The 26,300-nt window shown below is 40.4% G+C and overlaps 1 protein-coding gene across 1 annotated transcript in view; it reads left to right on the top strand.

The window, feature by feature from the left end:
* The window catches only part of LOC146798095 (cytochrome P450 2G1-like), an 899,064-nt gene that overhangs the window by 440,765 nt on the left and 431,999 nt on the right, over positions 1–26,300 (top strand). The window lies entirely within an intron of this gene.

The following is a 26,300-nucleotide window of genomic DNA, read 5'->3' as shown; positions in this document are numbered from 1 at the left end:
GTGATTTAACACGAAAATTAGATTTTAAAAACATTTGTCGAAAAATGTTTCAGAGAAGAGTGATGTTAAATTTGCTAAAGGATGTGAAAAAATATAAGAAAAAAACAAAATTTATTAAGAATTTTTTTTTTATAGAAAATATTGTAAGTAAGTCTTTGGAAATAAAAAGAAAACTTTTTATTTTAATTTTGAATAGGATGCGTAGATTAGATAAATTAGTCAATGCAATGAAGTCACAAAGGAAAAGGAAAAGAGAAGTGAAAAAAAGTAGCTTTTGTAAAGTGTTCTTGGGAGAATGGAAGCACAGATCAAGTACTGAACCATTTTTTAATGAAGAGAGTTATCTTCAAAGTAATAGCTTGTTGCATGCAGTTGACACCAATGGTAGAGCATATGAAGTTAGAGATGGTTGTGTGATGGAAAAGGAGAAAATGGTTCCAAGAAATGAGGAAGAAGTGATGGCTGCTGAGGCTATGGGGAGACGTCCAAAAGCCCCAGTGTACACTTGGAATTGTAGTAGTATTTGTACTGTCCTTCAGGAATCTATTGATAAATTACGTGAATTTCTAAGAGAATATAGTAAAAAAAAGTGTTAAACAGAAGATTAAGGTGCTTCAAAGACTAGATCCATGCAGAGTGAGAGAGAATACTGGTTTGCAAGGACATTCTCTGGCTTGTCTATCTAGGAAAGTGTGTCAAAGTGTTTTTCACCATTTTAGGATGCTGGCTGTTCATCATACTGAAATGAGAAAGTTTGTGAGAACATTGTATTTTGCTAAAAGTCCAGCAGTAAAGTTAAATGAGTTAAATAATGCTCTGTTCCGTGGATCTGTATCAGATGTAGTGAAGGTTACTGATGAGATTCAGTTTTGTTACTTCGGTCCAGAACAAAAAGTGCAGAAAAGGACACAGTTAATGAGGAAAATGTGGAAGAGAATGTAGAACTCACTGTTACTAAAACTTTTGAAGATGAAATGACAAAATTTACAATCATCTCCAATGAAAGACCAAATATTACTTGTATTTGTTGCCGGAGAAGCCATTACAAAATTCAAACAAGGAATGTTGATCTGTATAAAAAAAGTGAAAATGAAGATAATTATAAGTGGAAGGATTTTGCAACATATATATTTCTGGAAAATTGTTATGAATTGGGTGAAGATCAGCGTATTTGTAAATACTGTTATAATAAGTTAGAAGAAAATAGAATGCCGAGCAGAGCTGTACATAATAATTTAGAATTGGATGCTATTCCTGCCGAACTTTCTGATTTAAATACATATGAGTCTATAATCATTCAATGTGTTCATCCGTTCCAGACCATAGTACGTATGGAGCCCAAAACTGGTAAATTACCTCCTTCAGATTTACTGAGAGGTCTAAAAGGAAGAGTGGTGTATTTGCCATTGGATTTGAAAAAAAATATGGAAACTATTGATGCAGATACTTTGGAAACTGAACCATTAGTTATTCTGGTTAATGGTGTACCTACAAAGAATAAGAAGATTTGTCAGGAGCTGGTAGATGTACGGAAAGTACAAAGAGCACATTTATAATTGAAAAGGAATAATAAATGGTATGAATCAATTTATATAGATGAAGAAGAAGAAGATTTACAAGAAGACAAAGAAACACCAACTGGGCAAATTGAAAAAGTGGACAAGTCAAAAGAAGAAGAAATGTATTAACATTTTAGCATACATCCTCTTCATTCAAAAGAAGTTATGGGAAACGCTATTGATCTGTTTCAGATGAAGAAAGCAAAAGGAACTCCCGTGAGTGTATGGGAGGAGAGCTTGGAAGCTCGATGTTTTCCCCAGCTGTTTCCTACAGGAAAAGGAGGACGATACGATGATCGTCCAGAACAGATTCCAGCTTCTGAGTATCAGACTACAAGACTATATGCAGAAGATCCGAGATTTCGTCAAAGTATTCCTTATTTGTTCCATCTTTTATTTGAAAGCGACTTGTCTGCACTATCTTATGCAGTAAATCACATTTTAAAAAGTGGAGTACATCTAAATAATGTGTCTGCTAAGGATTTTATGGACAAAGTGCAACAGCAAGATGATCATTTGGAATCTCAATTGATCAATCTCATGGCTTGTCAGCGTGGGACGAATGAATATTGGTACCGACGCCATGGAGAATTGAAATGTATGTTACGGAATTTAGGAACTCCTACATGTTTCGTAACCCTAAGCTGTGCCGAGTACGCTTGGGATGATTTATTGGATTTTCTACGAGAGGCAAATTCAAACATTAAAAACATTGAATACAAGACAGCAGGAGAACTGTGCTCATTGGATCCGGTTAATGTTTGCAGATATTTCAATCATAGATTTGAGGCTATGATGTCCTTCATCTGCAATAAAAAAAATCCACCTCTTGGAGAAGTTGTGGATTTCTTTTGGAGAAAAGAGTACTAGGCAAGAGGTGCTCCTCATATTCATATGCTGTTGTGGATCAAGGATGCTCCAAAATTTGGAACAGATGCTGATGAAGCAGTGTTATCTTTTATTGAAGAATATGCAACATGTGCTATAATTAAAAGCACAGAAGAGAAAAAGTTAAAAGAGCTAGTTTTACGTTTCCAAAGTCATCGGTGTGGAAAATACTGTCGACGGAAGTACAAGACCAAAGATAAATTCTACACAAAGTGTCGATTTGGATTTCCTAGACCTGTTCTTTCAAAAGGAAGAGTCAACAGTTTTATGTCAGCTGTGCGACATACTATAACAAGAAAATCTCCCAAAGATACATACAACCTAAGAAGAAAAGAAGAGTCAAAATTTATAAATGACTACAACCCAGTCATTTTAACCATGTGGAATGCTAACATGGATATTCTGTATGTGGCAGACAATTCTATTGCTGTTGCTCGGTATGTCACATCTTACATCACTAAACCTGAGAAAACAGAATTGAAGGAAATGTGGGAAGAGATTTCTCACGAGAAGACTGTCAGTAAGAAGCTGTACAGTTTCAGTTTAAAGATGTTATCGCATCGTGAAATTGGATCCTACGAATGTTCAGATAGGTTATCATCTGCAAGTCTGTACTCGAAATCAAGAAGAATAATTTGGGTCAGTTTAGGCCTTGCAGGAATGCGAAATCGGGTACTGAAATCTGTTGGAGAAATTGAATATTTGGCCGAATATGACCCAGAAAGTACAGATATTTTGAAAACAAACATGTTGGACACATATTACCCAAAAAGAAGTCATCATCTTGAGAACATGGGTCTCTATGAAGTGCTGCAGAACTACATTTTTTCACGGAAAGCCACAGAAGACATCAACAATGGAAAATATAAAGTCATTGGTGAGGAAGGATGTTTGGTGAAGCAAACAAAAGGAAGTTTGATAAATCACAGGAAGCTGAGTTGCGACACTACTGACAAAAAGGAATTTTACTACTTGGCACTTTTACAGCTGTTTAAACCATGGCGTTCAGAGGACGAACTACTGGGAGAATTTCAAAGCTATGAAGATTCTTTTAATGCTAGCAAAGACAGCATAGAATGCAGTACTTTCACAACTTATGTCCAAATGTTAAATGAAGAAAATGAACAGGAAGCAAAAATTGCAGCTGAAGTAGCTAGAGACAGTTCTCAAGACAGCCAAAGTTCTGGAACACTCAGTCAAGATCCCCTAGGGCAACCAATCGTAGAAAATGAAGCTGCAGTAGCCATGACTGAAGTAGAAACGGCTATGAATCAAGCACAGGAAGATTCAATAGACTTACTAAATCTGGAACAACAACTGAATGAAGAACAAAAACAAATTTATGAAGAAGTCACCAAAAAAATTGATCATGGATTACTACATGAAAAAAACAGTGCTCATGCACATCATTTGAACCAATCAGGATGTATATGAGTGGACAAGCTGGAACTGGTAAAAGTTTCTTAATAAAAGTCATCAGAAGCTACCTACAGCAAAAAACAACTTCAAATTTGTCTTGTGTGGTAACTGCTCCAACTGGGTTAGCAGCCTATAACATAAAAGGAATTACCTTACATCGCTTGCTAATGTTACCAGTGGAGCATGGGAACAAAATAGAATACCACAAGCTAACTGGAGAAGCATGCTTCGAAGTTTCAAGAGTGGTAAAGAAGATGCAAGTTCTCATTATTGATGAGGTGAGCATGGTATCAAACTTAATGCTTGCCTTTGTGCATTTAAGAATGCAACAAATTCTTAAGAGAGACTATGACGTGTTATTTGGAGGAAACCACGTCATAGTTTTTGGGGATCTTTTACAGTTCACTCCAGTTAAAGGACAACCCGTGTTTAATATTGTCACACATGAAGATACGAAGAAGTCATTAGGAAGCATTGGCAATGCGAATATTTGGTCGTTCTTTGAGTACAAAGAACTCACTACCAATATGAGGCAAGCAAACGATGAAGATTATGCAAGTATTCTGAAAGATATCAGAATTGGACTACTCACAGAAGTTGGCAAAAAAGCATTACAGAGTAGGATGCTACATAATTTATTTCCAAATGAAGAAATAGTTGCAGAGAAAATATACAAGAACATTGCTGAAAAAAATACTGTAATCTGCTTAATGCCAACACTACGTGAGTGCTCAATATTCAATGAGGAACTTTTGAAATTGGAAAAGGAAGAGATTAAGAAAATGGAAGCAGAGGACAAAATTCAGCATGAAAGAATTACTATTACATTAACAGGCAAACTGAAAAATAAATTGGATTCACTAGAGAAGAACATTTCCAAAACAGCTGGATTAGAAAAAAATCTATATGTTTGCATGAATTGTCGAGTGATTTTAAGGAGAAATTTGGATGTAGAAAAAGGTCTAGTGAATGGAGCTATGGGAAGAGTTGTGGGTTTTATTAATTACCAGAAAAAAGTTGGAATTGAATGTTTAAAAATAAAATTTGATCAGATAGAAGAAGTTAAAGACATTTGTCGTTGTTCAGTTCGTTTCATGCTTGTGAAAGACTTATATGTGCGTAGAAAGCAGTTTCCATTTTCTCTAGCATATGCTGTAACTATTTACAAGTCTCAAGGATTGACTGTAGATAGTGCTTTTGTAAACATTGGTTCTACTGTGTTCAAAGAAGGTATGGCATATGTTGCTCTGTCACGAGTAAAAACATTATCTGGTTTATTTATGATAGACTTTGATGACTCAAAAGTTAGTGCTGATACAAACTGTGTAAAAGAGTATAATAGATTAAGAAGAACCTATGCTCCTCATTTAGGTCAGTATCCTGTGATTGAAAAACATTTTGTTTCTCGGATAAGGAAAATTGAAAATATCTGTAATGTGGATGAACAGAACAAAAAAAAGGACAGTGATGTGATAGCAAGGAAAAAGAAAAAGGACAGTGTTGAAGAGGTTGTTGGTTGCCATTTTGAAAATAGCTCTGGTGTCAACTGCTATGCAAATGTAGTGCTGAATGTTGTATTTTATCTTGAAAAGTTGCAAGAACAGATAATAGTAAATCATGGAAAAAGGTTGTGTTCTCTGCTGAGTCTCCTTTATGAGAAGCTAAGTAATGATAAAACTAAAATAGAAAGTGCTTCTGATGTTAGAAATCTTTTAGATGTATGTTCTGGATCTACACAGTTTAAAGAAAATGTCCAGCAAGATGCACAGGAATTCTTAATATATATACTGAGCGTATTTGAAGATGAAGGAGTAGAAGTAGAAAACTTATTTGGTGTCTCTTACAAATGGGAACATTGCTGTGAAAACTGTATGAACACATGCAGTAGTAATGTTGATTCAGAAAGGTTCATATTTTTACCATTACCACAAAGTAAATCAGTGACTTTTAGTAAATTAGTTAAAGATGCCAATCACAACATGGAATGTTCTGAATGTAAATCTGACATGTTTTCCACGTTATTTTTACAGAAATATGGTCACTATGTAATTTTAATGATGCAACGTTGTAGAGCTGATGGTTCAAAATTGGATACTTTAATAAAGAAGTTTATAGGACAACAATTATCAATTTCTGGAAAAACTTTTGTTACAGTTGCAATAAATTTTCATGAAGAACCTACTGTAACTTCTGGACATTACACAGTTTATCTTAAATGTGAAAAAGGCTGGACACTGTGTAATGATTCCCAATTGATTTTCAAGCAACGTTTGCCTTATGATTTACCCAATTCTTACTTAATTTTTCTGAAACCTAAATTTTGAAAACTAAAAACTGCATCTGAAGAAAGCATTTTTTGTAATTTTAAAGGATTATAATTGAAGATATCACTTAAAAAGGATTTTGAAATTACTATTTGGCCTAAAGGAAAAGTAATAAAAACATTTGTGGACTCATTTGACAGAAATTATTTTGGCATGTGTGCTTTTGCAACAAGGTTTAAAGACGGTTTATCTAGAACATTTTTATTCATCTAGAAAAGTATTTGTAATATATATGTAATATTTCTAACAAGGTATATTTTAGTGAGGATAGTTTTGGGGCTTTTTAAACAAACTTTCAGATTGTTTTTTTTTTGCCCGCTGTTAAATGATGAATACAATTGTTTTCCCTATTTTAAGTGAAAATTAAAAAATTCTGAAAACAGCAAAAAAAGGGCAAAAAATTGCTTTGTTAAATATGTAAAAACATGTAATGCTTTTTAAAATGTATGATTGAATATTAATACTTTTTTTCTTTTTTTGCAGAACTAGAAAGAAACATTAAAAAATGAAATTCTGTTCCCTTGCAAAATACTAAAATTTTTTTTTTTTCAAAATAAGTTATTTAAAAAAAAAATAAGTGAAAAATATTTGTATTTCTCAATCCTCCCTTTTCATGCTTCCATTTCTTCACCTCTCTTTGTACATTAAATTAAAAAAAAAAAAAAATACATTTTAAAAAACATCCTAGGGTGCGCGCACCCAAAAATAAATAAATAAATAAATAAATCCCCCAAAATTTTTTTGGGGGTTTAGTTTTTAAGTGGCTCTTAAAAGAGCCCTTGAGTTAATGTAGGGAAACAGGAAGAGAAAAACAAAAAAAAAGAAAAAACATCTATGGCCTACTGCACTCATGCGCATCAAATTTTCTCTGAATGAGATCAAGACTGGTCTCACCCACAGAAATAAGTCGACCGCAATCAGTGCAGCGTGTGGACAACCTCGCCAAACAAGGTGGTCCAACAAGAGGTGTGGAAGAAGGCGAAGGCACCATCGCAGAAGAAGTGCTCGCCTGAGCTGCCGAAGATGTGCTCGGCTGAGCTGCTGCAGATGTCGTCGGCTGAGCAGGTGGAGGGTTTGCTCCAGAAGCTCGACGAAAAGTCACTGGATGCATTGCCTCAACATACCTCATCATAGTATGAATACTAAAAGAATACTTCTTGTTAGCATTCCCACGTGATAAGACTTTTTGACACAATGTACAAGTAACTTTCGGTGCATTCACCTTTTTTTGTCCCTCTGGGAAAGTAAAAAAACTGCCATATAAAGCTGTCTTTCTGCTTCCTGTTCCTTTGTCTCTCAAGAGTGTCCTGGTCACTGTCTGAAGATGGTTGCTGTTCAGCCATTGTCTCTCAACAACAGAATAGCTCCTTCTCCAAGGGAATCAGAACTAATAATGAGAGGAGTAGGTGTGGTTTGGGAAGAATCTGGAACTGAAAGTACTTCAAACCAATCAAAAGTGATGATTCTTGATCACATGACTTGCCATGAGGGGATTGGGTGTGGTGTTGAAACAATCAGAAACTGAAAGTAATGAAAACCAATTAGAAGTGTTGTTTTATTAAGCACATAACCCGAGGTGCGCGCACTGTGCAAGCTCCGAGTGCGCACCTTGTGATTATGCATGCGCGAACGCGTAGGAGAGCATGCGCGTACGTCATATGCGCGTAGGTAACGCGCATACGTAGCACACGCGTATACGCGAACGTAAACGTGCGTAATTTAAGCGTATGCGGAAGTGAACCGCGTGGAGCGCGTACGACGCACTCACGCATGCGTACGTACGCATACGTACGTACGCATGCGTACTGGGTGCGCGCTCCCAGCGCGCACTAAAACGTATGTATGCGTACGTAAATAACGTACGACGGTATTCATAAAAAACTTACGAAAACGTACTAGGTGCGCGCTCTGAGCGCGCACCCCAAGAATTTATATATTAAAAAAAAAGTGGAGAAAAATTAATAGAAAAAATTAAATATACTGTTCAACTTTATCCTAATTGAAAGTAAAAAAAAAAGAGCCAAAACAAATAAAAGGATACAGATAATATATAAATGAATACATAGGATTTTTTTTTTTTTTTTTTTAAAAATATATAATTTAATAATTCAAAAATTAGCATTTAAAAAACCATACAAATTCACTGAAAAAACCATAGGTTTCACACACGTTATAGTTAGGAATTAGCATTTAAAAAACCTTTGAAATTCACTGAAAAAACCTTAGGTTTCACACACGTTATAGTTAGGAATTAGCATTTAAAAAACCTTGCAAATTCACTGAAAAAACCATAGGTTTCACACACGTTATAGTTAGGAATTAGCATTTAAAAAACCTTGCAAATTCACTGAAAAAACCAGAGGTTTCACACACGTTATAGTTAGCTGGACATTTTACTCGTAAAAAACCAATGAAATTCCCCCGTTATAGTTAGTTCAGCTAACTATAACTCGAGCGCCCGCAATCCACTGCTGATGACGTCACATATTACATCACTCATGACATAGTCAGTGACATCACTGATGACATCACTGATGACATCTTAAATGATATCACTGATGACATCACTGATGACATCATCCTTGTGATAGAGTAGCACATCTTCTCACACTCTAATATAACCTTTGATACACCGACTAAAAATTTAAGAGTTCCATTCTCAAAACCATACATAATGCAATACCAATAACTACATACCCAATTATTAACTCTTAGGTCTACATACACCTCCACACACTCACCTGTACAGTCACTCATACTTACAGTCACTTCATACAAAAGTATCATATGAATTTATACACACACATATATAGACACTCACACACTACCAATCATCCATAGAGGTGCTCTCACACTTACTCAATCATGCAAATAATCACACTCCCATTTACTCACCTAGGCAGTGAAACACACTCAAGTTCACTTACTTATAAAAATAGTTTCACATTCTTACGCTCTTAGAGAATCATTGATACAAGCACACACTCATCCATACAGTCACTCTCACAATCACACACTCTCACATCTACCCACTTATATACTCTTACACGCATATATACTGCCTTTCAAATATGTAGTTAGTCACACATGTACCACTGAGATATACATTCAATCCCTAACACACCCATACATACACTCATCCAACCATACAGTCCCTCACAGATGCACTCTTAAAACCATGCACCCATAGAATCACCCACTCACACATCTATGCACAGAGTAACACACACCCTACCCACACAAACACTCATGAACCCATACAGATACTCACACAAGCAATCAATAACTCATATAGACACTCATATAGCTGTTCTCAAAACCATGCAGCCACTTATACACCAACATACAGACACATACATACATTTACACAGTTTACTCACTAGTCTGCAGTAAGATACATTTAATGACTAACTTAAAGAATCATGTTATGCACCACAGAAAATCATCCATTTACACACTTGTACACCCACTCATTCTTAAACAGGCCTTTCCCTATATATATTAAACATATTGAAATTTTTCAAAAACACATACTCACTGGATGATGTCATCAGTGATGTCATCAGTGATGTCATTTGAGATGTCATCAGTGATGTCATCAGTGATGTCACTGACCATGTCATGAGTGATGTAATATGTGACGTCATCAGCAGTGGATTGCGGGCGCGCGAGTTATAGTTAGCTGAACTAACTATAACGGGGGACTTTCATTGGTTTTTTACGAGTAAAATGTCCAGCTAACTATAACGTGTGTGAAACCTCTGTTTTTTTCAGTGAATTTGCAAGGTTTTTTAAATGCTAATTCCTAACTATAACGTGTGTGAAACCTATGGTTTTTTCAGTGAATATATATATATATATATATATATATATATATATATATATATATATATATATATATATATATATATATGTATGTATATATATATATATATATATATATATATAATTCACCGAAAAAACCATAGGTTTCAGGGGTGTTATAGGTAGCTGGACTTTTCACTCATACAAAACCATAGAAATTCCCCCGTTATAGTTAGTTCAGCTAACTATAACTCACGCGCCCGCAATGCACTGCTGATGACGTCACATATTACATCACTCATGACATGGTCAGTGACATCACTCATGACATCACTGATGACATCTCAAATGGCATCACTGATGACATCACTGATGACATCATCCAGTGAATGTGTGTTTTTCTGAAAATTACATATGTTTTATATATGAATATCTCAAGGTCGATGGAAGAATTATTTTTTTATTCTTTCTTTTCTTTATAATCTTTATTTCGACCGTTTTAGATCATAAAAGATATACAACAATAAAACAATTTAAAATAGAGTTAACATTCGAATAAAAAGCACATGACATTTTGAGAAGGAGCATAAATAACAACATGGTGCAAAATACAATTCATTCAATAGTTCTATTATCCCCAGCCTCAACCTGCTTTATATGTCTTGCTCGAATGTGCCACATTGCTCTTAAAAATTTAGCTACCGCAAACACAACCGGGGGCGAAAGATCTGTTTTTAACACTCTGTATGCATGTAGATAATGCCTAAGACCCAGGTTGTTAAGAAGGGGAACAAGCCAATAATTTCTGGGTCTACGGTATGCTTTACAGAAAAAGATCATATGTAGGTCATTCTCCCGGGTTTGGGTGCATAGTGAGCATTGCTCTGATGAGGGGGGATTGGACCACTGCTTCGTAAATGACCCAAGTGGGAGTGAGCTATGTTTCCACTGAAGGAACAATTTTCTGGTGAAGACCGGGCTGATATTGTCAAAAACACTCTCTTGGTGGTACACATCTTTCATTTTAATAAATAAGTTAGTAAGAGACCCCTCCTTTGTAGCCCCTATAAGTTTTGATAATTTAAATTCATAAAATTCCTTTACCAGGAGTTTCCTAGGGATCCTACAGCACGCACTCCCTGGGTTTCGCCAAAGCTCCGGCCGTCCCAGATTCTCACATGTCTTCTTCACATAGGATAACCATGGGATAAGAGCGGCTTTTGGCAGAGTTAAAATCTCTTGTAGTTCAGACCTATATGTTGCAAGTTCTGGCCAAGCCCACAATCGACGCCAGAAAGTCAGCGGTTTGAGTGCCAGCTCTTCACTAATGGGTCTCAATCCCAGGTCCAGCCTCAACGGCAAAAGAGGTGTACTTTTTGGAAGGGCTGCCAGCTGCCTAATAAAATTGTTTTCAGTGACTAGTAAGTTCTGTGTAGAGGTGTGGCCCCACAGTTCCCCGCCGTATACTACTGCCCCACGCGCTTGCATTTTATAAATTTGTAGGGCTGGGGTCAAAGGTTTAAAGGACGAAGTATTCCTCAACCTACAGATACCTCCAGCTAATTGAACAAGTCTCAAATTGGCCTTGTTACGATGGGTGTCCCAGGACATTGTTTGATTAATGGTGACTCCCAAATACTCAAATGTACATACTCTCTCCAACTTCTGAGTGCCTATGATGGGATTAGGCCGGGTGGAATTTGGGGGGTTGAGAATCATGTATTTCGTCTTCATTGCATTGATCTCTAGACCCCGCTCAGTACTAAAGGTCGAAAATTCATCTAAAATTCGTTGAATTCCCATGGGGGACTTAGACAGCAGCAGGGTGTCATCCGCAAACATAATAGCGGGCACCCTGCTGCCATTGAGTTTTGGTGCGTCAGAGTCGGCCACCCTCAGCAGGTGGTCGATAACCCCGTTGACAAAGAGGCAAAACAGGGTCGGAGCGAGGACACAGCCCTGTCTTACCCCCCTGTCAACCGAAAATCTATCCGTAAGTACCCCAGTCCTACCGCACCTCACACGTGCAAAATTTCCCATGTGCAGTCTTATCAAAATGGAAAGGATATCTTGCGGTATGGCCAGGTCCGCCAAGACGGACCAGAGTCTTGCTCTTGGGACTAAGTCGAAGGCAGCACGCAGGTCCACGAAAACTGTGTACAAGCTGCCACCCTCGATTATTGCGGTCTTCCAGTAAATAAGGTTCAAGCGGAACACCTGGTCCGTAGTCGAAACCCCTTCCTAAATCCTGCCTGATAGGGGCTAAGGATGGAAAAGTCATCAATCCAAGTTTGGAGGCGATGAAGAATCAGCCTACCAAACAACTTCTGGGAGACATCTATAAGGCTAATGGGCCTGTAGTTGGCTGGGAGCAGAGGTGACCCCTTTTTAAAGACCGGCACGATCTCTGCGCCCAGCCAAGTACTAGGCACCTCCATGCCCCCCAGAATAGCATTAAACATAGACAATAGATATGGTGCCCAAACATCTGGTTCCTGTTTAAAGAGATCCCCGGGGAGGCCATCCAAACCCGGAGCCTTGCCAAGGGGTAAGGCAGAAATTGCTGCTCTAATTTCAGTCACCGTAAAATGGTCTCCAGAATGACATGGTGTTACAGTGGGTGGTATTTCACCGGGGACCCCAGCCTTCACCCTATAAAGGGACCAGAAATGCTCCTTACAGGCTTCAGTTGAGATGTTAGGTTCTATAGCCGATGGAAGATCTTCTGAGCCAGTATTTACAATTCTCCAGAATTTACGGGAGTCCCTATTGGCTAATGATTTAGTAAGGTCCTCCCACTTCTCCTGATCCCACTCAATCTTAGCGTTAAAAATCAATTGCTTATACTCCCTCCTCCTAGCCTTGATCTCAACTCGGCTATTGCCTTCCTTAATGGCGATTAAAAGGTCTGATTTCGCCTTACGGCAAGCAACATTATACCAGGTCTGGCGATTAGTGGGCCCCCCCCTTCTTTAGTGGACAGAAGAGGACTTCAGCCAGAGACTTTATCAAGTCATCGTGCGCCAAACGCAATAACTCATAAGTGTCTTTGGCGATAGAATTTCCCATTAAAGTACACACTACCTCCAAAATGGGGATTACCCTGGAGTATAATTCTGCGACTTTCCCTTGATTAGTGGCAAGCTTTTCCCATCTATTCTCCTTCTGTTAGACGTAAGGACCAACCCCGTGGACGCAGAACCTACCATGACCTTTCTTCCCACTAGACCCGGGATCTTATATTGTAACTGGAGCGCATTGTGGTCGCTGTCCTCCCTTGTAATTACCTTAAAGTCAATAATTAGCAACCACTGGGAGAGTTGGACGAAGATATAATCTATTCTGGATTCCCTATCCTGTTTATTTTACGTCCACTTTGGTGGGATATCAGAGTTTACACGGCCATTACAGGCCCGCAAACCATGCTTAAGTGTTAGGGAAGAATTATTTTTTTATTCTTTACGAGGGGGGCTGTGTTGCCCCCCACCTCAGGCCACTTATGGCCCCTGGGACCCCATCCCCCAGGGTGCGGCCTTTGTTTTTTTAAAAATATATTTATAGAAACACCTAGGACATGCTGGACAAACCGTATGTACCTATCACCATGACGATTTGCGTGATATTCATTAAAAGGCGACTATGCATACAATGAATCCACGTAGAATGTATTCACACCGCTAGTGAAGCTCTGACATGTCTGACACCCTACCGTGCCTAATCCCGGCGCCCCCGCTGGTGGGTACTCTCCAAGTAGACACCCTTGTCGTTTATTTATACAAACATGGGTAGCTATTGATGGGCACATTTAATACACATGCACACCAAGCCATTCAAAGGGGATTCAACAAAAATTCGACCAAACTATGCAAGAAACCCCCTCACGGTTAATAAAACACACATCCACCGCCGGATGTGTAATACTTTTTATTTTACTCTCTGGAAAGGAGACAAACCTCACTTGGGATTCACAGCGGGCTCCTGGCTGAGCCCAATGCTGTGTTACACCCACCAGTGCCCGCCGAGTGCCACACACCTCAGTGTTGTATTCCACCAGGTAGTGCGTATGCTATGACACTCTCTAGCCCATGTGCACTGTAACACCACCCCGTGAATATGTCATGCCACACTTGCCTTCGCACGGGTTAAATTGCCCCATCTAACGTGCCTTCCTCGATGCCTATGTTATAAAGCACAGCGCTATGCCATACAAATTACAATCTGGGATCCATATCTTTGTCACAGTGCATATGCAATGTTACACTACCCAGCACATATTTTATATTACAACTTTAGAGACTACTTAGGTTACAAAACACTGCCCTGTGCATATTACACTCCAAGGCGCATATCACATAGCAAGCGCTAGTGCCTGTGCTATCTCGCGCTCTCCAATGAATCTGTCATTGCGCACAATGTATTGCATATTATATTTCACGCCCCAGTTCATCTTATATCACACTTTTTGGTGCATAGTTTATACCATATACTATATCTAGTTTTCATTTTCAATCGTGCTCTCAGGACTATGTTCTCTATAACACTGCATCCACCTACCCTTTTCACTGGCATCACATTTTGCGATGGGGGGTGGAGGGTCAGGGGATGTTTCTGCCAAGTGAGCCCGGAGTCACAGTCCCAAACTTCCTCTTCTTCCTGAATAAAAGAGAGATTATGCTGCATACTTGTTCATATTTTAAGTAGTTCGCACAGACACACATTTTAAAAACAATAAAGTTCCTAATACCCACCTTCTATGAACAGTTAGCTTTCTGCCCCATCCACCTCCTCCCTATCCTCTGTTGTCTGAATCCATGGACTAGCCTCCTCCCTCCTGCCATGCATGGTCTGATGTGCTGCCACTGCCCTGCATTTAGCATGATGTACCAGTCCACTCATCCTGCCCTCCATTGCCCAATTCTATGGCCCATCATTGACCTCCTGCTTAGCCTCTGTGCTTTGCTTGCTGCCCCTATTCTCCTTCCCCCTGCTCTCCGATGTCTTTGTGCATGCCCCTGCTCCATCCTTTTTGACCACCATGTTCCATGGACCTGCCACTCCTATCTACTCTGAGTGTTCTGTTGAGCTGCCACTCCCCTACCACCTGCCTAGCATTGTCAGATGACTGTAACCTGTCCCTGCCACCTCCACCCTGCCTGTCCACATGCCATGCCCCTATCCCCTTCCTCCTGTCCTCCATGGTCCATTTTACTGCCACACCCTTCTGCCCTCCCTGGTCTGTTGTGCTGCAACTGCTCCTCCTGCCTGCCCCGCGCGGTCTGTTGTGAGGCCCCTTCCCCTGAACTCTCTTGTCTGTGCCCAGGTCCTGACCCTCCCTTCTATCCTCCATGGTCCTTTGTGCATTGTCGGTCCCATTGTAATGCCCCTGATCCGTCCCTCCTGCCCTTTATGGTCTGTTATGCTGCAGCTTTCTCTCCTGTCTGTCCATTACGGCCAGCTAGCTACCATTGCCTCTTTCCCCTCTGTTGTCTGTTAGAATTTGTAGTTAGAATTTAGCATTTAAAAAACCTTAGAAATTCACAGAAAAAAACATAGGTTTCAGGGGTGTTATAGTTAGCTGCCCATTTCACTCGTACAAAACCATAGAAATTCCTCCGTTATAGTTAGTTCTGCTAACTATAACTCACGCACCCGCAATGCACTGCTGATGATGTCACATATTGCATCATTCATGACATGGTCAGTGACATCACTGATGACATCACTGATGACATCTCAAATTACATCACTGATGACATCACTGATGACATCATCCACTGAATGTGGTTTAGTTTGAAATTTAAATATGTATTATATATATACCAATCTGTATTGAAGATTGAGTGGATATATAACTGTCTGGATGGAGGATTTAGTAGCTGTCTGACTGTCTTTTTAAGTTAGTAAATAAAAGTGTCTCACTTAATACATGGATTAGTAACTAAACTATGTGACTGTGTGCAGCACTGTCTCTGTTGTTGTATAACATGCTGCCTTAGTTGGTCACTAACTACATGAGTGTGTATATTAGTTATTGATTAGTTGGGTGAGTATTTGTATGGGACACTGAGTGTGTGTGTGGTTGGATGGGGTGTGTGTAACTCTATGCATAGATGTGTGAATGGTTGATTGACTAGGTGTTTAGGTTTAAGAGTGCATGTGGAAACAGTTGTTTGGGTGACTGAGTGTATTTATTTGTGTGTTGGTGAGCGAATATATGTTTTAGTTGTACATCTTCAACAAAGTAAAAAATAAAAGGCATTGTATGTGAGAGTTGGTGTATATAAATAAGTTTGTGTAAGAGTCAGTGATTGTGAGAGTAAATATATGAATGAGTGTATACTTGTAATGGTGCTTTTTTAACATAGTAACGATGAGTTACTATGTGTTTGAATAAATGAGGTGTCGTTGGATAATTGTGTAAGTGAGTAAATTTAAGTGCGATACATTTTTTTCATGATTGAGTAGGATTACTGCATAACCGACTAAGATGACTGCTAATGTGTCAATGTCTATATATGTGTATAAGTGCATTTGATAGTGTTCTATTAATTAATGACTGCATGTATAGATGATTCTGTTGTTGAATGGGTAGTTGTGTGTGTAGACTTAGAAATCAGTGAGTGGGTATGTAGTAACTGGTATTGGTGTGTCAATGGTTTCAAATATGGTACTCTGTATTTTACAGTGAGTGATGAAAGGTTATTCTAGTGTATGATGTGGTGTATCGGATTGTCAAGTGGATGATGTCATCAGTGATGTCATTTGAGATGTCATCAGTGATGTCATCAATGATGTCACTGACCATGTCATGAATGATGCAATATGTGACATCATCAGCAGTGCATTGCGGGCGCGTGAGTTATAGTTAGCAGAACTAACTATAACAGAGGAATTTCTATGGTTTTTTACGGGTAAAATGGGCAGCTAACTATAACACCCCTGAAACCTATGTTTTTTTCTGTGAATTTCTAAGGTTTTTTAAATGCTAATTTCTAACTATAACGTCTCTGAAACCTATATTTTTATTCAGTGAATTTCAAAGGTTTTTTAAATGCTAACTTTTAAGTGTGATAGTAGTTATATCTATTTTTGTACTGATTTTCTACAGTTTTGTAACTGTTTATTTATAAATATTTAATTCATTAAATAACATTATATATTTTTCTGAAAATTGCAAAAAAAACATTTTTTAATTAAATCTGAAATATTGATTAATTTTCTTGTTTTCATTTTTTATTTTAATACATTTAAATCATTTTCTTTAAAAAAAAAATCCAATTTTTTTCGCAGTCGCGCTCTCAAAGTGTACACATCATGGTGGGTGCGCGCATTCTAGCCGCCGTTTTAGAAAAGTCATGAAGGATCCGTGTATGGTGTGCGACAGCTGCGTGTTTTTCAGTTACATCATATACTTTTAATATCACGTGATATGCACGATTGTTATGCGACCAGTCTGCGACTCCTGCTCCTGCGCATTCGCGACACATGCGCATTACGGTACGAGATGTTTGCACGCTTGCGGGTCCCGCGTGACATCATATACGTGCTGGGGCGAGCTGGGTGCACGGCTCCCGCAAAAACAATTTATGTTCCAAAATGATATGTATGTGTCTTTAATATACATATTAAGGTAAGAGATTATGTAAAATATTCATCAAAATAATATATTTGTACTTATAAGAAACTTATATTATTTTTAAATATATTTTCGCGAAGTCGGGTGTGTGCGTCGTGAGTGCAGAAAACCAGGTCAGCAGAGCTGCTTTAGAGGGAGATAACCAGGTCAGCAGAGCTGCTTTAGAGCCAGAGAACCAGGCCAGCAGAGCTGCTTTAGAGCCAGAGAACCAGGTCAGCAGAGCTACTCTAGAGTCAGAGAACCAAATCAGCAGAGCTGCTTTAGAGCCATAGAACCAGGTCAGCAGAGCTGCTTTAGAGCCAGAGAACCAGGTCAGTAGAGCTGGTCTAGAGCCTAAGAACCAGGTCAACAGAGCTGCTCTAGAGCCAGAGAACCAGGTCAGCAGAGCTGCTGCAGAGCTAGAGAAACCAGGTCAGTAGAGCTGCTTTAGAGGGAGAGAACCAGGTCAGCAGAGCTTCTATAGAGCCAGTGAACCATGTCAGCAGAACTGCTTCAGAGCCATAGAACTGGGTCAACGGAGCTGATTTAGAGACAGAGAACCAGGTTTGCAGAGCTGTTGTAGAGCCAGAGAACTAGATCAGCAGAGCTGCTCTGTAGCATAAGAACTAGGTCAGCAGAGCTGCTCTAGAGCCAGAGAACCAGATCAGCAGACCTGCTGTAGAGCCATAGAATCCAGGTCAGCAGAGCTGCTTTAGAGAGAGAGAACCAGGTCAGCAGAGCTGCTTTAGAGCCAGAGACCCAGGTCAGCAGAGCTGCTCTAGCTGACACTGACTGACTGACACTGACTGACTGACACTGACTGATTGACACTGACTGACACTGATTGACACTGGCTGACACTGACTGACTGACACTGATTGACTGACACTGACTGACACTGATTGACTGACACTGACTGACACTGATTGACTGACACTGACAGACTGACTGACACTGACTGACTGACATTGACTGACATTGACTGACACTGACTGACTACTCTCTACTACTCTACTACTGACTCTCTACTACTCTACTACTCTCTCTCTACTACTCACTCTCTACTACTCACTCTCTAATACACTCTACTACTCACTCTCTACTACTCTACTACTCTCTACTACTCACTCTCTACTACTCACTCTCAACTACTCACTCTACTACTCTACTACTCACTCTCTACTACTCACTCGCTACTACTCTACTACTTTCTACTACTTTCTACCACTCACTCTCTACTACTCTACTACTCACTCTCTACTACTCTCTACTACTCACTCGCTACTACTCTCTACAACTCACTCTCTACGACTCACTCTCTACTACACTCTCTACTACTCTCTCTCTACTACTCACTCTCTAGTATTTACTCTCTACTACTCACTCTACTACTCTCTACTACTCACTCTACTACTCTCTGCTGCTCTCTAGCACTCACTCTCTACTACTCTACTACTCTCTCTCTAATACTCACTTTCTACTACTCTCTCTCTACTACTCTCTACTACTCTCTACTACTCACTCTCTACTACTCACTCTACTACTCTCTACTACTCACTCTCTACTACTCTCTCTCTACTACTCACTCTCTACTATTTACTCTCTAATACTCACTCTCTACTACTCGCTCTCTACTACTCACTCTCCACTACTCACTCTCTACTACTCGCTCTCTACTACTCTCTACTACTCACTCTCTGCTACTCACTCTCTGCTACTCACTCTCTACTACTCTACTACTCTCTACTACTCGCTCTACTACTCACTCTCTACTATTCTCTACTACTCTCTCTACTACTCTCTCCTACTCTCTACCACTCACTACTACTCTACTACTCACTCTCTACTACTCTCTCTCTACTACTCACTCTCTACTACTCACTCTACTACTCTATACTACTCACTCTGTACTACTCTCTACTACTCACTCTGTACTACTCACTCTCTACTACTCACTCTCTACTACTCTCTACTCCACTACTAATTCTCTACTGCTCGCTCTCAACTACTCTCTACTACTCACTCTACTACTCACTCTCTACTACTCTACTACTCTCTCTACTTCTCACTCTCTACTACTCTCTCTACTACTCACGCTCTACTACTCACTCTCTACTACACACTCTCTACTACTTGCTCTCTGCTACTCACTCTCTACTACTCTCTAGTACTCACTCTAATACTCACTCTCTACTACTCTCTACTACTCACTCTCTACTACTCCACTACTCTCTACTACTCACTCTCTACTACTCACGCTCTACTACTCTACTACTCTCTCTCTACTACTCACTCTCTACTACTCACTCTCTACTACTCTCTCTACCACTCTCTACTACTCACTCTCTACTACTCTTCATTACTCACTCTCCACTACTCTCTCTCTACTACTCTCTACTACTCACTCACTACTACTCTCTACTACTCACTCTATACTACTCTCTACTACTTTCTACTATTCACTCTACTACTCACTCTCTACTACTCTCAACTACTCACTCTCTAATACTCACTCTCTACTACTCACTCTCTACTACTCACTCTACTACTCTCTACTACTCACTCTCTGATACTTTCTCTACTACTCTCTACTACTCACTCTCTACTCTCTATTACTCGCTCTCTCCTCTCTACCTCTCTACCTCTCTTTCTACTACTCTCTACCTCTCTACCTCTACCTCTACCTCTCTACCTCTACACCTCTACCTATACACCTCTACCTCTCTACCTCTCTGTATATGCACACATATGCACATATATATGCATATATATGCATATGCATTTATATATATGTATGTGTATATATATATATATATATATATATATATACATTCACAGAAAAAAACATAGGTTTCAGGCACGTTATAGTTAGGAATTAGCATTTAAAAAACCTCAGAAATTCACTGAAAAAACCATAGGTTTCAGGGGTGTTATAGTTAGCTGGACTTTTCACTTGTACAAAACCATTGAAATTCCCCCGTTATAGTTAGTTCAGCTAACTATAACATGCGCGCCCGCAATGCACTGCTGATGACGTCACATATTACATCACTCATGACATGGTCAGTGACATCACTCATGACATCACTGATGACATCTCAAATGACATCACTGATGACATCACTGATGACATCATCCAGTGAATGTGTGTTTTTCTGAAAATTAAATATGTTTTATATATGTATATCTCAAGGTCGATGGAAGAATAAATGGGTATATAAGTGTCTAAATGGATGATTTGTTTTTGAAAAATTGATTGTGTAACTGACTGATTAAGTGTATCATAGTGAATACATGGCTTAGTGAGTACTGTTTAAATATGTAAATATCTGTATCAGTCTCTCACTTTGTGTATAAGTGGCTGCATGGGTTGGTGAGTAGCTACATGTGTGTCTATATAGGTTATTAGTTGTTTTTTTGAGTATCAGTCTGAGTGTCTGCATTGTTCGGTGGGGGGTATTACGTAGTGCATAGGTGCATGAATGAGTGACTCACTGTTTGTATGTGTTGAAGACAGCATGTGTGCAGGACTGTATGGGTGGATGAGTGTGTGTATGGGTGTGTTAGTGAGTGAATGACTGTCTCAATAGTGTCTTTATGAGTAACTATATATGTTTTAAACTAGTATATGTGACTATTGGTGTATATAAGTGAGTATATGTGAGAGTGAGAGATTGAAAGAGTTCCTGTATGAATAAGTATGCGTTTCTATAAGTGATTGTTTAAAAGACTAAGTATGTGTAAGTTTCCGTTGAAGTAAGTGTGGTGGTGTGTGTATAACTGTATATGCAAGTAAATGTATGTTTGATTCATTATTAGCATGAGTGACTATGTGTGTGAGTAACTCTATGGATGAGTGGCATTGTGTAACAGGATGTATAGGTGTATGAGTACATATGATGAGTGAGTACATGTATGAGTGACTGTATAGGACTGTTGGTGAATGAGTGGATGTGTATGTGGATCTTAGAATTACTGAAGAGGTTGTTGTAACTGGTATTGGTATGTCCATTGTTTTGAAAATGTTAATCTCTATTTTTGAATGTGTGTATCAAAGGTTATATTAGGGTGAGAGGAGGTCTGCCACTCTATCACAAGGATGATGTCATCAGTGATGTCATTTGAGATGTCATCAGTGATGTCATGAGTGATGTCACTGACCATGTCATGAGTGATGTAATATGTGAAGTCATCAGCAGTGCATTGCGGGCGCGCGAGTTATAGTTAGCTGAACTAACTATAACGGGGGAATTTCAATGGTTTTGTACAAGTGAAAAGTCCAGCTAACTATAACACCCCTGAAACCTATGGTTTTTTCAGTGAATTTCTAAGGTTTTTTAAATGCTAATTCCTAACTATAACGTGCCTGAAACCTATGTTTTTTTCTGTGAGTTTCAAAGGTTTTTTAAATGCTAATTTAACTATGCCTACAGAGATAGGACATGTGAAGAAAGAAGAAAAAATGCACAGAAAGAAAAAAAAGAAGTGCAGAAAGAAGCAACAGAAGTCCTCAAATACGAAGAAAAGTGCAGGAAGAAGCATAACATGCAGAAAGAACAAAAAGAAGAGCAGAAAGAAGCCTTGTTGCAAAATCATCCTGTACCCTCAACTTTTTCAGACGGATACTGGTGGTAACTGAGTCTGACTAACCAGTCCTAGAGCCAGTGCTATGTTAAAAGACACTTACAATACAGTGAAAACACCTACATACACTAGGGAACATTATCCCCCTGTGATTAGCATGACCTCCTCTGTAAGCCCCTAGTATATAATAGGGCAGGGGGATTAAAACTACCTCTTAAAATAAGCCACAGGGCGTTTTTGTACACGTTAACTCAGGCCCCGTCCCCTCCCTTCACCACTGTGTAAACACGCCCTGTGTCAGTTTTTAGTTGGGAGATTAAGTTAATTTGAATCCTGAGGGTCCCTAGGGTCCAACTAGCCCACTAGGTACCTCCAGTAAGTGCCACAGAGCTGCGTTGCAGAGAGGTGTAAAAAGTGGCACGGCCTGGACCACCTCTCTGCAATGCAGCTCAGTGGCGCTTACTGGAAGCACTTGGTGGGCTAGTTAGCCCCCAGGGGGCCTCAGTATTGAAGGGAAATTATATCCCCAATTTAAAACGTGCCATAGTGCGTGTTTGCACACGTCACCTCAGGCCCCGTCCCCTCCCTTCACCACTGTGTAAACGCGCCCTGTGGCTGTTCTAAGTTGAGAGATTAAGTCCCCTTGAATTCTAAGGGTCTCTAGGGTCAAACTAGACCACTAGGTACCTCCAGTAAGCGCCACAGAGCTGCGTTGCAGAGAGGTGTAAAAAGGGGCTTGGCCTCAGAACACCTGTCTGCAGCGCAGCTCCCTGGCGCATACTGGAGATGCCTGTTGGGCTAGTTGGCCCTCAGGGACCCTCAGTATTGAAGAGGAATTAATTCCCCAACTCACCAGGGGGCGCGTTTGCAGAGTGCTGCAAGGAGGGGGCGTGGCCTCCGGCACGATGCCAGTCTTTTAATTATTTTAATTTTTTAAGAAGGGGGGCTGTGTGGTTCCCCTTCTTATTCTAATTTATTGGCCCTGATGACCCCATCCCCCAGGGCCTGTCTCCTAATTATAATTTTTGGACCCCAATCCCCAAGGCCGGCCACTGTTTTTATTATTTTTAAAAAATATATATTTATAGACACACCCAGGACATGCTTGACAAAACGTACGTACCTATCACCATGACGATTTGCATGATATTCATTAAAAGGCGACTATGCATACAATGAATCCACGTGGAATGTATTTACACCACTAGTGAAGCTCTGACATGACTGATGCCCTACCGTGCCTAATCCCGGTAGACACCCTAGTCGTTTATTTATACAAACATGGGTAGCTATTGATGGGCACATTTAATACACATGCACACCAAGCCATTCAAAGGGGATTCGACAAAAATTTGACCAAAACTATGCAAGAAACCCCCCTCACGGTTAATAAAACACACATCCACTGCCGGATGTGTAATACTTTTTATTTTACTCTCTGGAAAGGGGACGAACATCACTTGAGAGTCACAGCGCGCTTCTGGCAGAGCCCAATGCTGTGTTACACCCACCATTGCCTGCTGAGTGCCACACACCTCTGTGTTGTATTCCACCAGCTAGTGCATATGCTATGACACTCTCTAGCCCATGTGCACTGTAACACCACCCCGTGAATATGTCATGCCACACTTGTCTTCGCACGGGTTATATTGCCCCATCTAACGTGCCTTCCTCGATGCCTATGTTATAACACACAGTGCTATGCCATACATATTACAATCTGGGATCCATATCTTTGTCACAGTGCATATGCAACGTTACACTCCCCAGCACATATTTTATATTACAACTTTAGAGACTAGTTAGGTTACACAACACTGCCCTGTGCATATTACACTCCAAGGCGCATATCGCATAGCACGCGCTAGTGCCTGTGCTATCTCGCACTCTCCAATGAATCTGTCATTGCGCACAATGTATTGCATATTATATTTCACGCCCGGTTCATCTTATATCACACTTTTTGGTGCATAGTTTGTACCATACACTATATCTAGTTTTCATTTTCAATCGTGCTCTCAGGACTATGTTCTATATAACACTGTGTTCACCTACCCTTTTCACGGGCATTACATTTTGAGATAGGGGGTGGAGGGTCAGGGGGTGTTTCTGCCAAGTGAGCCCGGAGTCACAGTCACAAACGTCCTCTTCTTCCTGAATAAAAGTGAGATTATGCTGCATACTTGTTCATATTTTAAGTAGTTCGCACAGACACACGTTTTAAAAACAATAAAGTTCCTAATACCCGCCTTCTCTGAACAGTTAGCTTGCTGCCCCATCCCCCTCCTCCCTATCCTCTGTTGTGTGAATCCATGGACTAGCCTCCTCCCTCCTGCCATGCATGGTCTGATGTGCTGCCACTGCCCTCAATTTAGTATGATGTACCAGTCCACTCCTCCTGCCCTCCATTGCCCAATTCTATGCACCATCATTGACCTCCTGCTTAAACTCTGTGCTTAGCTTGCTGCCCCTATTCTCCTTCCCCCTGCCCTCCGATGTCTTTGTGCATGCCCCTGCTCCTTCCTTTTTGCCCACCATGTTTCATGGAACTGCCACTCCTATCTACTCTGAGTGTTCTGTTGAGCTGCCACTCCCCTCCCACCTGCCTAGCATTGTCAGATGACTGTAACCTGTCCCTGCCACCTCCACCCTGCCTGTCCACATGCCATGCCCCTATCCTCTTCCTCCTGTCCTACATGGTCCATTGTACTGCCACACCCTTCTGCCCTCCCTGGTCTGTTGTGCTGCAACTGCTCCTCCTGCCTGCCCCGTGCGGTCTCTTGTGAGGCCCCTTCCCCTGAACTTTCTTGTCTGTGCACAGGTCCTGACCCTCCCTTCTATCCTCCATCGTCCTTTGTGCATGCCCCTGCACCCTCCTTCTTGCCCATCATAGCCATTGTGCTGCCACTAACCCTCCCACTTGCCATGCATGGTCTTCTGTGCTGCCATGGCCCCTCTCACCTTCCCTGTGTGGTCAGTTAGCTGCCCCTGACCCCCTCCCACCTTCCCTCCATGGTCTGTGTGTATTCCATCACAGTCTCACTGTTGCTCTTCATGGTGTGTCTTGCTTCTAGTGCCCATCCTGCCTGACCTCCATGGCTATCTTGTTGCTCCTGCCCTGCCCCCTTGCCCCCAGCCCTCTGTTTACATGTGCAGACCCCCTACTCCCTCCCTCCTGGCTTGTCTGTTCCATTGTAATGCCCCTGATCCGTCCCTCCTGCCCTTTATGGTCTGTTATGCTGCAGCTTTCTCTCCTGTCTGTCCATTATGGTCAGCTAGCTACCATTGACTCTTGCCCCTCTGTTCTCTGTTGTCCATGTGCATGGTCCTGTCCCCTCCCTCTTGCTTTCTATGGATTGTTGTGCTGCACTCCCGTCCCGCATGCCCTGTGTGGTGTATTGTGCTTCTGCAAACCCTGATGCCTGCCCTGCAAGGTCAGTTTGGTGCATCTCTCCATGTCCCTCTTGTCCTCTGTTATCCAAGTCCATGTCCCTACCCCATTTCCTTCCATGATCCAATGTACCATACTTGCGAACATTTTGAACTTGGTAAGAGGGAGATTTTGAAAAAAAACTGGGGTATTGATTTTCCCCTTTGAGTTACATTGAAAAGGAGGAGATTGTAGACAGGAGACAGATCAAATAAAGCCCATTTGAGCTTAAAAACATTGGACGTTTCCTGGCTGAATCTGGTCTGTTGGCATGTATGGTTGTACTACCATTGCCTCTTCCTTCTGCCCACAATGGTCTATTACATTGCCACAGCCTCTCTTGCAAGTCCTGTACTGTTGGTTTGTTGCCCCTGCCCCCCTTTCCACTGCCCTCCATAGTCTGTTGTGCTGCCACGGCCCTTCCTGCCTACTCAGTGTCGTTAAATTGTTGCCTTTGCACCATCCTACCTTTCTTCAATTTTCAGAGTCCGTGCCCCTGGCCTCTGCTTCTCAACAGTATCCTAATGAACAACTAGATTGCTAACATTCTATATTTATTACAAAAGTGTGGAGCGCCTGACGTCATCTTGATGTAATCAAAACTGTAATACCTAGAGCATTTCCTTTAGAAATTACATATATGAGAGTGTCTTATTGGCATCAAAATTATGGTTAGT

This window comes from Triturus cristatus, chromosome 9 (assembly GCF_964204655.1).
Source record: "Triturus cristatus chromosome 9, aTriCri1.1, whole genome shotgun sequence".
Lineage (NCBI taxonomy): Eukaryota > Metazoa > Chordata > Amphibia > Caudata > Salamandridae > Triturus > Triturus cristatus.
This window is presented reverse-complemented; position numbering and strand designations above follow the sequence as displayed.